The following is a 17,420-nucleotide window of genomic DNA, read 5'->3' as shown; positions in this document are numbered from 1 at the left end:
TTTGCATTGAAGGATGATGTCATCAAGCAGTATCCAAAGCTGTTTCATGAAACGGGCAGTCTGATCCAAGGTTTCAAGGTGAATGTCAGAGTGCAGAAGGACGCTAGACCAGTTTACTGCAAGGTCTCGTACCATACGCACCCAAGGAGAAAGTTGAGCAAGAATTCAAAAGACTAGAAACTAAGATAGATTTAAGTAATTGGGCTACACCCATTGTTGTTGTAACCTAAGTCAGATGGTAATTTAAGGTTGTATGGTGATTATAAAGTAACCGTAAACCAGATTCTAGAGGATAATCTACTTAATACATTATCGATGATTTGTTCACAGCGCTGAAAGGTGGTCAGATCTTCTCAAAGTTAGATCTCACAAATGCCGAGTTACAACTTGAACTGGATGAGGAATCCAAGTCATGCTTGATGTTAAATACTCATCTAGGCCTATATCAATTTAATAGGCTACCATTTGGAGTGTCTTCCACACCCATTATCGTCCAAGGGGTGATGAACCAGATTTTGCAAGGCATCGAAGGGGTAGTATGTTATTTAGATGACATATTCATTTCAGCATCAAACAGGAAAATCCATAATAGCATGTTGACTGAAGTGCTCAAATGGCTAGAGAAGCACAGAGTAAGAATGACTGCTCACACGTGTGAGTTCATTCAAAACTCAGTGGAGTACTTCGGGCACAGAGTAGACAAAGATGGTTTACATCCAACCATGGGAAAGCTGGATCCAATCGGAAATGCACCCACTCCCAAGAATGTCACTGAACTTCGATCATTTTTGGGTCTTTTGAACGATTATGGGAAATTCCTAGCAAATTTGGCTACAGTATTATATCCACTGAATGGGCTGTTGAAAAAACAGGTCCATTGGAAATAGTCAGAAGAATGCGACACAGCATTCAAGGAGTGAAAAAGCCAGTTGGCAGAGAGTACCATGTTAGTTCACTATGACGTATCTAAGGAGATCAAGCTAGCATGTGATGCCTCGCTGTATGGAGTTGGAGCAGTGATCTCTCATGTAGTGGGGAGGAGAGACCAATTGCTTTTACTTCACGCACTCTCAGTGCCAGTGAATGTAATTATGTGCAGATCAAAAGGGAAGCTTTGGCATTCATTTTTGGAGCCAAGAAATTCCACAAATTCTTGTATCGTCATAAGTTTACCATCATTACTGACCATAAGCCCCTGACAGCAATCCTCCATCCAAAGTCCCCAGTTCCAACCTTAGCTGCAGCCTGAATGCAGAGATGAGCTTTGATTTTGTCAGCATATACGTATGACATTCAATACAGATGATCAGCTAATCACAGTAATGCTGATGCTATGTTCAGGCTGCTATCCCCATCACAAGTTACACCCAATAGGGAAGAAGTGTTCTATTTTTCATACATTGATGAACTGTCAGTAACAGCTGAAGAGATTGGTTGAGCAACCAAACATGACCTAGTTATGTCAAAGCAAATGGATGGCCAAACCAGTTATCAGAAAAAGATATTCATCCATACTTCATTCGTAGGAATGAAATCATTGGATAAAGATTGTATCGTGAGGGGTGCAAGAGTGGTTCTCCCAAATACATTGAGGTCCAAATTATTTGGAGATCTTCATGACTAACACCTGGGAATGTGCTTGACCAAGAGTTTTCCACGCGGTTACTTATGGTGCCCAGGTCTACATAAACATAAGAACACAAGAAATAAGAGCAGGAGTAGGCCATTTGGCCCCTCGAGCCTACTCCACCATTCAATAAGATCATGGCTGATCTGATCATGGACTCAGCTCCACTTCCCTGCCTGCTCCGCATAACCCTTTCACCCCTTATTGCGCAAAAATCTGTCCATCTCCGCCTTAAATATATTCAATGACCCAGCCTCCAGAGCTCTCCGGGGCAGAGAATTCCATAGATTTACAACTCTCTGAGAGAAGAAATTTCTCCTCATCTCAGTTTTAAATGGGCGGCCCTTTATTCTAAGACAATGGGCTAAACTTTCCATAGGTTTTGCATTGCTACCGCCCACTTAACATCCATTTTAATGCTGAAATCAGGTTAACGCCCAGATATAGGCCATTTAGCAAAAAAATGGAAACTTACGCCCATTTATCGTTCGCTTATCACCCAGCATTACTTTCGCCGTATAGTTAACGCCGAGAATTAATAATACTGCCCGCCCATTTTTTTTTTGCTGTAAACCTCAGGAAAATGGAAACTAACGTCCATTATATCGCTGAGCATTATTTTTGGCATCTTGCCCACATGTCGCCGAAAATATCGCTCGCTGAAACAAACGCTGAAAAAAAGTTGCCCTCACCTGACCTTAACCCGGCGGTATGGGCGCCATTTTGTAAATCAGAGGACTTTTCATATAAAAGGCTGCTTCAACTTCTGGGGAGTTTTGATATAATCTGGAGTTATTTTAAGGTGATTTGAAAATCTGAACAAACATCTCAACATACTGTGGATGAATTGAATTTATTTTAGATGTTTTAGTAGATGTTTGTGAACAATAGGTAACATATTGATTGTTATTGTAATGGGGCCTGTAATTTCTCAGCCTGTCTTGATGACTACGCACATGCTGCAGACTAGAGATGGCAGAAGGTATATTGAAGAGCATTATGTGCCCAAAGAAATGGCAGACTGCTGAGGAGGAGGAGGATGAGAACTTACACCCGACGCACTTACAGGGAGACGCGGTCTTACCTGAACTTGTCCGATAATACGTGCCTTAGGAGATTGTGCTTCTGGAAAGAGGTCATCAGTGAGATATGCCAGATCATTAGGGGAGATCTGCAGCTTACCAGTACCATCAGGAACGCACTGTCCATTGAAGTCAAGGTCACTGCAGCACTTTCCTTCTATGCATCAGGTTCCTTTCCGGCCTCAACTGGTGACATTTGCGCTATATCTCAGCATGCCACACATTGCTACATTCGACAGGTGACTGAAGCCCTTTATGCACACAGGATGGACTTTATCAGCTTCCCTATGACCAGGGAGGCACAGACTGAGAGGGCTCTAGGATTCTCCAGAATACCAAACTTCCCCAAGGTTCAGGGAGCAATAGACTGTACGTACATCGCCATGTGGGCATATTTTCAGGATGCAGAGGTTTTTCGGAACCAAAAGGGATTCCACTCCCCGAATGTGCAACTCGTTGTCGACCACAAGCAAATTATAATGGCAGTAAATGCCAAATTTCCGGGCAGCATCCATGATGCTCACATCCTGTGAGAGAGCGCTGTATCTGACATGTTTACCACTCAGCCACAAGGTCAATGCTGGATGCTTGGTGACAAAGGAAATGGCCTTGCCACTTGGCTGATGACCCCCCTGCAAAACACCCAGACAGAAGCCGAGAAGCGCTACAATGAGAGACACATAGACACACGCAATATCGTTGAAAAGACCATTGGAATGCTTAAGCAGCGCTTTAGATGCCTGGACCACTCAGGAGGCGAGTTACAATACCACCCTGAGCAGGTAGCTCAATTCGTAGGTGTGCTGCATGCTGTACAACTTGGCTATCAGGAGGGGACAAGAATTGCCAGAAGGGACTGCTGATCTACCTCAGGAGGGAGAGGAAGCAGAGGACGAGGAGGTGGACGATGACCTCGGGGCAGAGAGTCTGGCTGACAATGAAATCATGCCCCCGCTCCCCTGTAGACCGCAGGAAAGGGCCCGTGGTGGCTACATAGCTCCCCCAAACCTCCCAACATTTATTAACTCGCAACAAAAGCATTCCGGGTACACTAGTAGTCCTGCTGCATCGAACCAACCTCCATAGTGGTATTTACAAAGCTGCAACACTGCTGTGTCTGCCGCTCATACATGAGTGGTGTGCATTACCTTGGTGACAGTTAAAGTTGATTCATGTTACAGGAATCACCAGTGTTTAATGTTACAGCTATCTGAGAAAATGTGCAACATTGTTATGTTAAATAAAAAAAATGTAATGATAACATTTGTATAAATTCATAATTATAACTAAAAAAAACACCCCACCCCCCACCCCACAACAAATTTATAACATTTATTACATTTTTAACATTTCCAATAACACAAATAACACAAATGCAAATACAACAAGGTACCCCCCTCCCCCCTTCCCCCAAACCTCCCAACAAAAGCATTCCGGGTACACTGGTAGCTCTCTGGCACCAGTGTTCCTGGCTATCACCTCCAGGGCCACCGCCATCTGCGGCATGTACTCAGTCATGTTTGCGGATATGTTGGCCAGCTGTTGGGATATGCCCCCATTGACTGGAGGATCTGCTGACCTATGTCAACACTCCTCCTGGACAAATGTAGCATGTCCCCGCTGAGATCTGCCGATCGTGGAGTAGTCCTGCTGCGTCGAACCAACCTCCGTGGGGTCAGCGGCAGCATGGAGACACTTGTTCTTGGGCCCGCTACCTCCACGGTGGAGGAGGACATGGCCGCAGGAGCACTAAATGTAATCGGTGTGTTTGATATGGAGTTTGTTGCTGCAGGCTCCTCCAACTCCTCACTGTCGTCAGTGGAGAGGCCAACCTGCAGCTCAATGGATGACATTCGGGGCTCCTCACCACCAGAAGCACGATCCACTGCAGACGCCGCCGCAGGCTCATCACCTTGCCTCGGTGCTGTTGGCAGTGACTGCGCTCTTGGCTGAGCTACAAAATATAAATGAAGTAATTAGAAGAGAAGGGGGTGCTAGTGTCACAGCGTGATTCAAACGCTACACACAGCATTACAGCTATCAAAATAATCACAGACATCACATTTAATGAACATAACCAAATTCTGCATTACAATGATTTTCATGAGCCCATCATTAATTACATAACACTTTCATCAATCATCGATCATATATTGTCCGGATATGAGTGGGTGTGGCATATATTGACTTTACATCACGCAATGATGCATAGTTTACTCACGTGGCATCACATCAGGATCTGCTGCTGTTTGCATGGCCGACTGGGGGTGGATCCCCACTAGTGCTAGCGCCCGCTCCTCAATGCCGGGCAACTCACACATCACTGGTGGGCCGCCACCCATGCGCTGCTGCTCAGCCCTATTCTTCAAAAGCTTCTTCTGCAAAAGGTAACAGCATGACATGGCATCGGATCATTGCGTAAGATCACATTGCTAGGTACTGTCACAGATACTGATACAACACATTACCAACAGATGTTATAATTATTATTATCATTATTAACCTAAACACATACACCGTAAATGTAGGATTGGAGTAAAACATTACCAGTCGAATGGCAATACATCAGATTTGAATTTATTTACTCATTACACTTACAATTCCAATTCTATAAATATATAAATAAATGTAAATAAATGTAATACTCTGCCGGCGCTTGTAGCACTGGTTGCCCTCACACACCTCGTGCGTCACTGACGAGACCACCTCAGTGATCTCAGTCTAAATCTACTGGTAAACCTCGGGGTAGGCTTCCCATGCCCACCCCGGGTCAATTGACCCCAATGTGACTCCACCTACTACAAGAGGGCAGCATTTGCCTCGTCCAAGAATCTCCTCGCTCTTGTTCGTCATCCCATCTCCAATTCCTCTCCAACCTCACTGCCCTCACCAGCCTCCTCCAACTCTACATCATGCTCTCTCGCCTCATTCATGCCTTCCATGTTATTTTTGTTTTTGTGACTGATATTTCTGTGTCACAATACTAAATAGTGCTATTTTTTATTATTACTCCTCATAAAAACCGTTCCAAACTCGCACACCAGCCAAACAAATCACAAACACCCACACAACACACTCACACAAGCTTTCTCTTCCTCTCTCCCTCTCCTCTTCTGCACATGTATTGATGACCCCTGACCTCCTACAACGTGGGAAAAGACCATTGCTATGGACTGCGATATTTTACGACAGAAGGAAAAAAAATACCATTAACGCCCATTTCACATCGCTACTGCTAATGCCCATTTTATAAAGTGGAAACTAGGGGTTTGAAAATGGGCGATAATCCAGTGATCCCAATACCCGTAATAAACACCAATACTGGAAATAATGCCCATTTTTGGGTGATCTGCACAATAATGGAAAGCCTAGCCCTATGGCCCCTTGTTTTAGTTTCCCCTATGAGTGGAAATATCCTCTCTGTATCCACCTTGCTGAGCCCCCTCATTATCTTATGTTTCAATAAGATCACCTCTCATTCTTCTGAACTCCAATGAGTATAGGCCCAACCTACTCAACCTATCTTCATCAGTCAAACCCCTCATCTCTGGAATCAACCTAGTGAACCTTCTCTGAACAGCCTCCAATGCAATTATAACCTTCCTTAAATACAGAGACCAAAACTGTATGCAGTACTCCAGGTGTGGCCTCACCAATACCCTGTGCAGTTGTAGCAGGACTTCTCTGCTTTTAAAATCTATCCCCCTTGCAATAAAGGCCAACATTTTATTTGCCTTCCTGATTACTTGTTGTACCTGTATTCTAATTTAGAGTACATCATTAGTCAGTGTACAACATGTCAATTGGTAAGCAAGAAAGCACCATTACAGCCATGGAAATGGTCTCCCAGGGTGTAGCAAAGTTTACATGTAGATTTTGATAAGCTAGGAGGACAACAAATGTTCATTGTGTTTGATCGTCTATCGAAGTGAGTAGAGGTGTTTCCGATGCGGCTAATAACAAGTAAAACACTCGATAAATTACGAAGATTGTTTTCTTCATGTGGCCTGCCAGAAGGAATTGTGTCTGATAATGGGCCACAATTTTGTTCAGAAGAATTTTCACAGTTCAGGAGCAGAAATGGTGTGAAACATACCAAGGTTCCACCAAACCACCCTCTTCAAATGGTGCAGTAGAGCACACAGTAAAATTGTAAAATGTGCCCTCATCAAGCAAATGTTGGATCCAAATCCAAATAAACGGCAATTGTCGTTGGACCACAAGCTAGAACATTTTCTAATTAGTTATTATAATATTCTTCATACGACTACTGATAGAACTCCAGCAGACTTGTTTCTCAAACGACAGCCACAAACTAGGTTCTCGATGTTTAAGCCAAACTTGGCACAGTCAGTGGAAGAGAAACAATTCAGAGAGAAAGAGAATTATGATAGAGGTAGAGTAAGACAGAGAAGTGTGAAATTGAATCAGAAGGTGAGAGTGAAGAACCATTACCATAAATGATTAAAGTGGTTACCAGGAAGAGCAGTGAAGATATGTGGCCCTGGTACATATTTGGTCAAGATGTTTGATCATGGACAGGTTAGGTTTATTCACATTGATCATATTTTACCTGCAGATATGGAAGGAGTTGAAAGTTGGAATGATTCAATTATTTCTGATGAATCAGATAGTCTCTTTATAAGTAGAGTACTAATAGAAAATTCTACATCAGATGTACGAGAAATAATTCCAAGAGAAGGTCAGAATTTAAGTCTGAGTCAGAGTCAGGCTGACAAACAGTCTGAAGTTGGAGAGAGTTCAAATGTTAATAAAGGGTTGAGCTTGGAGAAAAACCCTTCTCAGGCTCTTCTTAGAATAAGTCTAAGTTCGACACCAAGTTTGGGAAGTTCTGTTCGAGAGCGAAGGTATCCTCTTCCAAGCAGAAAATCAGTGGTTAAGTTTGATTTGTAAATATGACAAAATAAGTCGATATCTTTTGTTTTGTATAACCATGCAAGTTATGAATGATGATTATTTGTTATGATTACTTCTTCATTAAGGAGGGAGAAGTGTAATTTTGAGCTGCCCCTAGTGGACTACTCCTCCACCGAGTGTACTACTAACTACTCATGTAAATACAATAATAGCATCATGTGACAAGGTCACCTGACATGTTCCTGTAGAGCTATCTTGTATGTGTGTGTGTGTTATGTCATAAAGAATGTATCACAAATACGTCACCACTACTCTCTGCTTTCTGTCCCTTAGCCAATTTCATATCCATGCTGCCACTATCCCTTTAATCCCATTGGCTTTAATTTTGCTAACAAGTCTATTATGCAGCACTTTGTTAAATGCCTTTTAAAAGGTCCATATACACAACATCAACCGCACTACCCTCATCAACCTCTCCGTCACTTCATCAAAGAACTCAATCAAGTTAATCAAACACGAGTTGCCTTTAACTTATCCGTGCTGATTTTTATTTATTCGCCCATGGCTTATGTCATTCATTTCTGTATGACAATGAGATCCTGAATTGTAATACATGAAGCAGTCACCATGCACTGCTTTGGCTGTGTTTGAATTCATGAACAAGTATGTCATTATATACCTGCAATTTATAATTAAAATTCTAAATAAGAAATCCTAGAATTATGACTTCATATCTAAAACTCCACAAAGAAATATTTACAATCCAAACCAAAGTAAAGTGATCAATTATTTTATTAAAACACAGAAGGTTGTTATGAGGTTATAAATAACAATCATGGTGACCTTTTTATACACAAATCTCTTCACACTTATGATAGGAGCATTTTGAGACGTTCCCAACCATTCCATCGACAAGTATTCAGTTTTATAGCCTTAACTCTTTTGATTCCATGGGAAATCATTCAGTTGAATGGAAAAACTGGGTTTCAATTTTATTTTGATATCTAATAATCTAGACTATTACAGAATTTTCCACAGGCAAAATGACAACTCAAAGATAAATATGCTCCCTTTATGATGACACCACTCTCTACAGAATGGTTAATGTGCCAGCTGAAAAACTTAGTGGCTGAATCACAAACGGCAGATATATACAGAAGTAGATCGTGAAACATAGAAACATAGAAAACATAGAAAATAGGTGCAGGAGTAGGCCATTCGGCCCTTCTAGCCTGCACCGCCATTCAATGAGTTCATGGCTGAACATTCAACTTCAGTACCCCATTCCTGCTTTCTCGCCATACCCCTTGATCCCCCTAGTAGTAAGGACCTCATCTAACTCCTTTTTGAATATATTTAGTGAATTGGCCTCAACAACTTTCTGTGGTAGAGAATTCCACAGGTTCACCACTCTCTGGGTGAAGAAGTTCCTCCGCATCTCGGTCCTAAATGGCTTACCCCTTATCCTTAGACTGTGACCCCTGGTTCTGGACTTCCCCAACATTGGGAACATTCTTCCTGCATCTAACCTGTCTAACCCCGTCAGAATTTTAAATGTTTCTATGAGGTCCCCTCTCATTCTTCTGAACTCCAGTGAATACAAGCCCAGTTGATCCAGTCTTTCTTGATAGGTCAGTCCCGCCATCCCGGGAATCAGTCTGGTGAACCTTCGCTGCACTCCCTCAATAGCAAGAATGTCCTTCCTCAGGTTAGGAGACCAAAACTGTACACAATACTCCAGGTGTGGCCTCACCAATGCCCTGTACAACTGTAGCAACACCTCCCTGCCCCTGTACTCAAATCCCCTTGCTATGAAGGCCAACATGCCATTTGCTTTCTTAACCGCCTGCTGCACCTGCATGCCAACCTTCAATGACTGATGTACCATGACACCCAGGGTCTCTTTGCACCTCCCCTTTTCCTAATCTGTCACCATTCAGATAATAGTCTGTCTCTCTGTTTTTACCACCAAAGTGGATAACCTCACATTTATCCACATTATACTTCATCTGCCATGCATTTGCCCACTCACCTAACCTATCCAAGTCGCTCTGCAGCCTCACAGCATCCTCCTCGCAGCTCACACTGCCACCCAACTTAGTGTCATCCGCAAATTTGGAGATACTACATTTAATCCCCTCATCTAAATCATTAATGTACAGTGTAAACAGCTGGGGCCCCAGCACAGAACCTTGCGGTACCCCACTAGTAACTGCCTGCCATTCTGAAAAGTACCCATTTACTCCTGCTCTTTGCTTCCTGTCTGACAACCAGTTCTCAATCCATGTCAGTACACTACCCCCAATCCCATGTGCTCTAACTTTGCACATCAATCTCTTGTGTGGGACCTTGTCGAACGCCTTCTGAAAGTCCAAATATACCACATCAACTGGTTCTCCCTTATCCACTCTACTGGAAACATCCTCAAAAAATTCCAGAAGATTTGTCAAGCATGATTTCCCTTTCACAAATCCATGCTGACTTGGACCTATCATGTCACCTCTTTCCAAATGCACTGCTATGACATCCTTAATAATTGATTCCATCATTTTACCCACTACCGATGTCAGGCTGACCGGTCTATAATTCCCTGTTTTCTCTCTCCCTCCTTTTTTAAAAAGTGGGGTTACATTGGCTACCCTCCACTCCATAGGAACTGATCCAGAGTCAATGGAATGTTGGAAAATGACTGTCAACGCATCCACTATTTCCAAGGCCACCTCCTTAAGTACTCTGGGATGCAGTCCATCAGGCCCTGGGGATTTATCGGCCTTCAATCCCATCAATTTCCCCAACACAATTTCCCGGCTAATAAGGATTTCCCTCAGTTCCTCCTCCTTACTAGACCCCCCGACCCCTTTTATAACCGGAAGGTTGTTCGTGTCCTCCTTCGTGAATACCGAACCAAAGTACTTGTTCAATTGGTCCGCCATTTCTTTGTTCCCCGTTATGACTTCCCCTGATTCTGACTGCAGGGGACCTACGTTTGTCTTTACTAACCTTTTTCTCTTTACATATCTATAGAAACTTTTGCAATCCATCTTAATGTTCCCTGCAAGCTTCTTCTCATACTCCATTTTCCCTGCCCTAATCAAACCCTTTGTCCTCCTCTGCTGAGTTCTAAATTTCTCCCAGTCCCCAGGTTCGCTGCTATTTCTGGCCAATTTGTATGCCACTTCCTTGGCTTTAATACTATCCCTGATTTCCCTTGATAGCCACGGTTGAGCCACCTTCCCTTTTTTATTTTTATGCCAGACAGGAATGTACAATTGTTGTAGTTCATCCATGCGGTCTTTAAATGTCTGCCATTGCCCATCCACAGTCAACCCCTTAAGTATCATTCGCCAATCCATCCCAGCCAATTCACGCCTCATACCTTCAAAGTTACCCTTCTTTAAGTTCTGGACCATGGTCTCTGAATTAACTGTTTCATTCTCCATCCCAATGCAGAATTCCACCATATTATGGTCACTCTTCCCCAAGGGGCCTCGCACAACGAGATTGCTAATTAATCCTCTCTCATTACTCAACACCCAGTCTAAGATGGCCTCCCCCCTGGTTGGTTCCTCGACATATTGGTCTAAAAAACCATCCCTTATGCACTCCAGAAAATCCTCCTCCGCCGTATTGCTTCTAGTTTGGTTAGCCCAATCTATGTGCATATTAAAGTCACCCATTATAACTGCTGCACCTTTATTGCACGCACCCCTAATTTCATGTTTGATGCCCTCCCCAACATCACTACTACTGTTTGGAGGTCTGTACACAACTCCCACTAACGTTTTTTGCCCTTTGGTGTTCTGCAGCTCTACCCATATAGATTCCACATCATCCAAGCTAATGTCCTTCCTAACTATTGCCTTAATCCACTCCTTAACCAGCAATGCTACCCCACCTCCTTTTCCTTTTATTCTATCCTTCCTGAATGTTGAATACCCCTGGATGTTGAGTTCCCAGCCCTGATCATCCTGGAGCCACGTCTCCGTAATCCCAATCACATCATATTTGTTAACATCTATTTGCACAGTTAATTCATCCACCTTATTGCGGATACTCCTTGCATTAAGACACAAAGCCTTTAGGCTTGTTTTTTTAACACCCTCTGTCCTTTTAGAATTTTGCTGTACAATGGCCCTTTTTGTTCTTTGCCTTGGGTTTCTCTGCCCTCCACTTTTCCTCATCTCCTTTCTGTCTTTTGTTTTTGCCTCCTTTTTGTTTCCCTCTATCTCCCTGCATTGGTTCCCATCCCCCTGCCATATTAGTTTAACTCCTCCCCAACAGCACTAGCAAACACTCCCCCGAGGACATTGGTTCCGATTCTGCCCAGGTGCAGACCGTCCGGATTGTACTGGTCCCACCTCCCCCAGAACCGGTTCCAATGCCCCAGGAATTTGAATCCCTCCCTGCTGCACCATTGCTCAAGCCACGTATTCATCTGAGCTATCCTGCGATTCCTACTCTGACTAGCACGTGGCACTGGTAGCAATCCCGAGATTACTACTTTTGAGGTCCTACTTTTTAATTTAGCTCCTAGCTCCTTAAATTCATTTCGTAGGAACTCATCCCTTTTTTTACCTATGTCATTGGTACCAACGTGCACCACGACAACTGGCTGTTCTCCCTCCCTTTTTAGAATGTCCTGCACCCGCTCCGAGACATCCTTGACCCTTGCACCAGGGAGGCAACATACCATCCTGGAGTCTCGGTTGCGGCCGCAGAAACGCCTATCTATTCCCCTTACAATTGAATCCCCTATCACTATCGCTCGCCCACTCTTTTTCCTGCCCTCCTGTGCAACAGAGCCAGCCACGGTGCCATGAACTTGGCTGCTGCTGCCCTCCCCTGATGAGTCATCCCCCTCAACAGCACTCAAAGCAGTGTATCTGTTTTGCAGTGGGATGACCACAGGGGACCCCTGCACTACCTTCCTTGCACTACTCTTCCTGCTGGTCTTCCATTCCCTCGCTGGCTGTGGACCCTTCTCCTGCGGTAAGACCAACTCGCTACACGTGATACTCACGTCATTCTCAGCATCGTGGATGCTCCAGAGTGAATCCACCTTCAGCTCCAACTCCGCAACGCGGACCGTCAGTAGCCGGAGGTGGACACACTTCCCGCACATGTAGTCGTCAGGGACACTGGTGTTGTCCCCGTGTTCCCACATGGTACAGGAGGAGCATATCACGTGACCGAGCTGTCCTGCCATGACTTAACCCTTAGATACACTTAAATTGCCAACAACAATGTTAAAAGTTACTGACTAATAAAGAAAAATAAAAACTACTCACCAATCAGCAGCCAATCACTTACCACGTTGGCTGTGACGTCACCTTTTGATTTCTTTCTACTTCTTTTTTGACTTCTCTCAGCTGGAGCTGCACAACTCACGCCTCTCTCGACGCTCCCCGGACTGCTGAGCCTTTTATAGGCCGCTGCCTCTCTCGACTCCCGCCTCTCTCGACGCTCCCCGGACTGCCGAGCCTTTTATAGGCCGCTGCCTCTCTCGACGCTCCCCGGACTGCTGAGCCTTTTATAGGCCGCTGCCTCTCTCGACTCCCGCCTCTCTCGACTCTCCCCGGACCGCACTTAAATTACGTACGATTTTTACTGCTGAGATGAATTCTGTAACTTTGTTAAGAAAGATAATTAAGTTTTATTTAGCACACCGTGTAAAGGTAATTATAGCTGAACTACATGGGGTTGGGGATAATTGTTGAAGAGCTTTATTTTCATGAAAGTTTTACTTCTTTGACTCCCTTTGAAGATTAAATATGTTGGTGGAGTGCATGAGTGTATAAACTGTACATAGCTTATGAAAAATTCAGGGTTCAAAGTGGCAGAAAGTTGTTTCTCATCCCTGCTGGAAAACAAGACTATTGTTTAGTAAACTGCATTAAAAAAAATTCTTGGCAGTCGTGACAATGAGAAACACAGAAAAATCTTGTATTTTCGTGAGGCTGTCCCTTTTTAGCTGTTATAGTAAGATGAACATCCTATTTATTGTTAGAGTTACAGGAAAAATCATGAATGCTGAAATTTGAAATAAAAACACAAAATGCTGCAAACATACATCAGCAACCAGGAAAAAAAAAGTTTACATTTTCTTTTAAACAGTCTTGAGAACTTGATAACTGATTTCACCAGGTCCTGTAGTTTTTCTGGGTTCAAGTTCTTCAAGATGTTTAAGCTCCTTGGCAGGGGAGAGGATTTCTTCAGTGGGTGAGTTTAGTGAAATTGTAAATATGTCCTTCATACATGAGTTTACAATTTTGTTACACAGCAAATTTTGTGTCTTATCTTCATTTAGCTGAATTGCTATACTATGATGGGACTTTTGTACCTAATCACATTGATAGAAGTGTGGTAAGCCTTCATCCACACAAGACCTGAAAACTCCACCCACACGTGTAGATGACTGCTGGCAGAACTGTGCCAAAGATGCATTGTCCACTGCACATTTTGGTTCTGCCTCTAATCTCCAGCCAGAAGGGCTAGAGATCTTAGAGGTCACTGAAGTCATGACTGGTTTTACCATTCTTCTGGACCTACTTTCACTTTCCTTAGGTATCAAACACTGTCCCAACTCAGTGAGACTTCTCCCTCCCAGTGCGTCCTGAGCTTTCTCACAAGGTATGACCTTGACTCTGCCAATAAGTAATCACATAGTGTGAGGAACAATATAGCTGTATAAGACCGTCAGTCTATGGTGTTGTATATCATGTTTACAACATTGCACCATAAAAAAATGCAAACTTTTGTAATGTTTCGTATGAGCCAACAGTTTTGGGAGGGTGTAAGGGAACAGAACACAAAGGGATAATGATGGTATACGGTTTCATGAAAAATTGAAACGAGAGGTTCTCTGATGGCATTTTCATTAAACTTCATTATGTGTATGGTGCAGTATATTTCATAGCAAGCATCAGAAATGTTCGGCTAAGGTAAATGCAATACATTTTATCTTGGCTTGTTCATTTTAATAATAGGACCATTATTCATGTTGTGTCATCACATATTACATTTGTGCCATTAGATTGTATTTAGAAATGTACAAAATTCTGTATTCTGCACTGCAGTTATCGTTACACATTAATTCAAAAGCAATTGTTACCTAATATTTTTGATAACAATCCAGAAATTAAACAATGTCATTATAATGAGGAGATTATTTGTCTATTTCAAAGAATGGAAAACTTTTGCAGTGGTGAAAAATAAATAACCAGAAATCATCTTCCCTGTTCCGTATGCTCAAGTCTTCCTCGTTTGCCCCCAAGAGGCTGTCTATGCACTACAGATAAAAATATATTCTTTGTGAGGAATGACACGGTGCCGCTCGTTTCTCTTTTTAAGCCGACCTAGCAGGATCAAATTCAGGCAACGTTGTCCTAAAATATTTATCCTGCAGGCTAGAAGTGCCTGGCCAAAAATAATTCTTAGATCTTACTTATTTCAAGATTTTTTTTCAAATTAAAAAAAATCCAAGAATATACTCAAAGATTAAAATCAGTAAAGTAGCATAACAACGGTCTTATTTCTTGCTGTACTCCAACTTTTCTTGAAAAGTGTTAGGTTATTTCACTTTCATGTTATATTTTATTTGACTAATTTGAATTTCTGAGATTGTTCTTGCATTCGTTTAATCTGAAGAAAAGTAAATGCTGAAATTACTTTTAAAATAAGGATTTTTTTGTGGTACCTGTATCATAAGAATATAAGAAATAGGAGCAGGTGTAGGTCATTTGGTCCCTCAAGCCTGCTCTGCCATGCAATAAGATCATGGCTGATCTGATCATGGACTCAGCTCCACTTCCCTGCACGCTCCCCATAACCCTTTATCCCATATCACTCAAAAAGCTGTCTATCTCCAACTTAAATATGTTCAATGACCCAGCCTCCACAGCTTTCTGGGGCATAGAATTCCATACATTTACAACTCTCTGAGAGAATAAATTCCTCATCTCAGTTTTAAATGGGTGGCCCCTAATTTTGAGACTGTCTCCTAGTTTTAGTTTCCCTTATGAGTGGAAATATCCTCTCTGCATCTACCTTGTCTAGCCCCTTCATTATCTTATATGTTTCAATAAGATCACGTCTCATTCTTCTGAACTCCAATATGTATAGGCCCAACCGACTCAACCTATCTTCATAAGTCAACCCTATTAGCTCCGGAATCAACCTAGTGAACCTTCTCTGAACAGCCTCCAATGCAAGTATTTCCTTCCTTAAATACGGAGACCAAAACTGTAGGCAGTACTCCAGGTGTGGCCTCACCAATACACTGTACAGTTGTAGGACCTCTATGCTTGTATACTCTATCTCTCTTGCAATAAAGGCCAACATTCCATTTGCCTTCCTGATTACTTGCTGTGCCTGCATACTAACATTTTGTGTTTCATGCACAAGGACCCCCAGGTCTCGCTGTACTGCAGTACTTTGCAATTTTTCTCCATTTAAATTATAATTTACTTTTCTATTTTTTCTGCCAAAGTGGATAACCTCACATTTTCCCACATTATACTCCATCTGCCAAATATTTTCCCACTCACTTAGCCTGTCAATATCCCTTTGCAGATTTTTTGTGTTCTCACAATTTGCTTTCCCACCCATCATTGTATCATCAGCAAACTTAGCTACATTACACCTGGTCCCTTCATCGAAGTCATTAATATAGATTGTAAATAGTTGAGGCCCCAGCACCGATCCCTGCGGCACCCCACTCATCAGTTTGCCAACCTGAAAATGAGCCATTTATCCCAACTCTCTGTTTACTGTTAGTTAGCCAATCCTCTATCCATGCTAATATATTACCCCCAACCCCGTGAACTTTTATCTTGTGCAGTATCGATTGACCATTCATTATCTCTGTTTGATGGTAAAGGCAAGTTGGGATCTAACATCAGGTAATGATTTAGCAAGTGTTTGTCCAACTGTTCAATGTCATTGTTTTCTTCAGACTGTCCTCCAGATGGTTTTAAAAAAGGAAACAGATGTTTTTTTATTAGTTCATATGAAAGGACCTTTCTCATGCATTGGAAAAGATGCCATAAATCTCTTGGTAACAATATCAGAGTTGGAAACTTCTTCAAAGTTATCTTCTGGATGTAAGATTCTTGGTACATTGACCATTAGCCTGCATCAGTCTACTGCAGAAAAGAGAAGGGTAACATTTAAATGTCAAGTAGTTCTAACAATTTCTTTCCCAATTTTATAATGCTACTGGCTTCTCAGATACTGTAGAATGGAAACAATTTCAAAATATTTTGAACATTTTGAATGATATGAGAATTTGATATACAAATAACAACTTTGGTTATGCACTCTGGCAGAATATTTATCAATTTGAATACTTCAAATTTTGTTGGCCTCAACAGAAAGCAAAACAAGAATAGAGAAAGGGATCTGTTGTTCAACAATAAGGAGCCCAATAATAAATCCAACCTCTATGATTATTGTAAACAAAACATAGATAAGAAAAAGTCATTTTATTGTGACTCCTACATTGCTTCAGTGCCTACATTTCAAAAATATTTAATTAGCTGGAAAGTACGTTGGGACATCCTGAGGTTGTGAAAGGCACTATATGAATGCAAGGTCTTTCTTTAATTCATTTTAAGATAATTTTCAGACTGAGTTTATGGATGGTAGGCTCTGAACACTAATAAGACTAAAGAAAGGCTCACGTTGGGAATAGGAGACAGCCTTTTGCTTAGTGGTAGTATTCGTGCCAGTCAGAAGGAAAAGGATTCAAACCTGGTGAGTGGAGACTGGAGCTCTTGCTCTGATTTCTGGGTTGACATCCAGTGGGATACTCGCGTCAGGGGCTGTGGATAGGC

This window comes from Pristiophorus japonicus, chromosome 1 (genome assembly GCF_044704955.1).
Source record: "Pristiophorus japonicus isolate sPriJap1 chromosome 1, sPriJap1.hap1, whole genome shotgun sequence".
Lineage (NCBI taxonomy): Eukaryota > Metazoa > Chordata > Chondrichthyes > Pristiophoridae > Pristiophorus > Pristiophorus japonicus.
The sequence above is the reverse complement of the archived record's forward strand: the minus strand, read 5'-3'. Positions refer to the sequence as shown.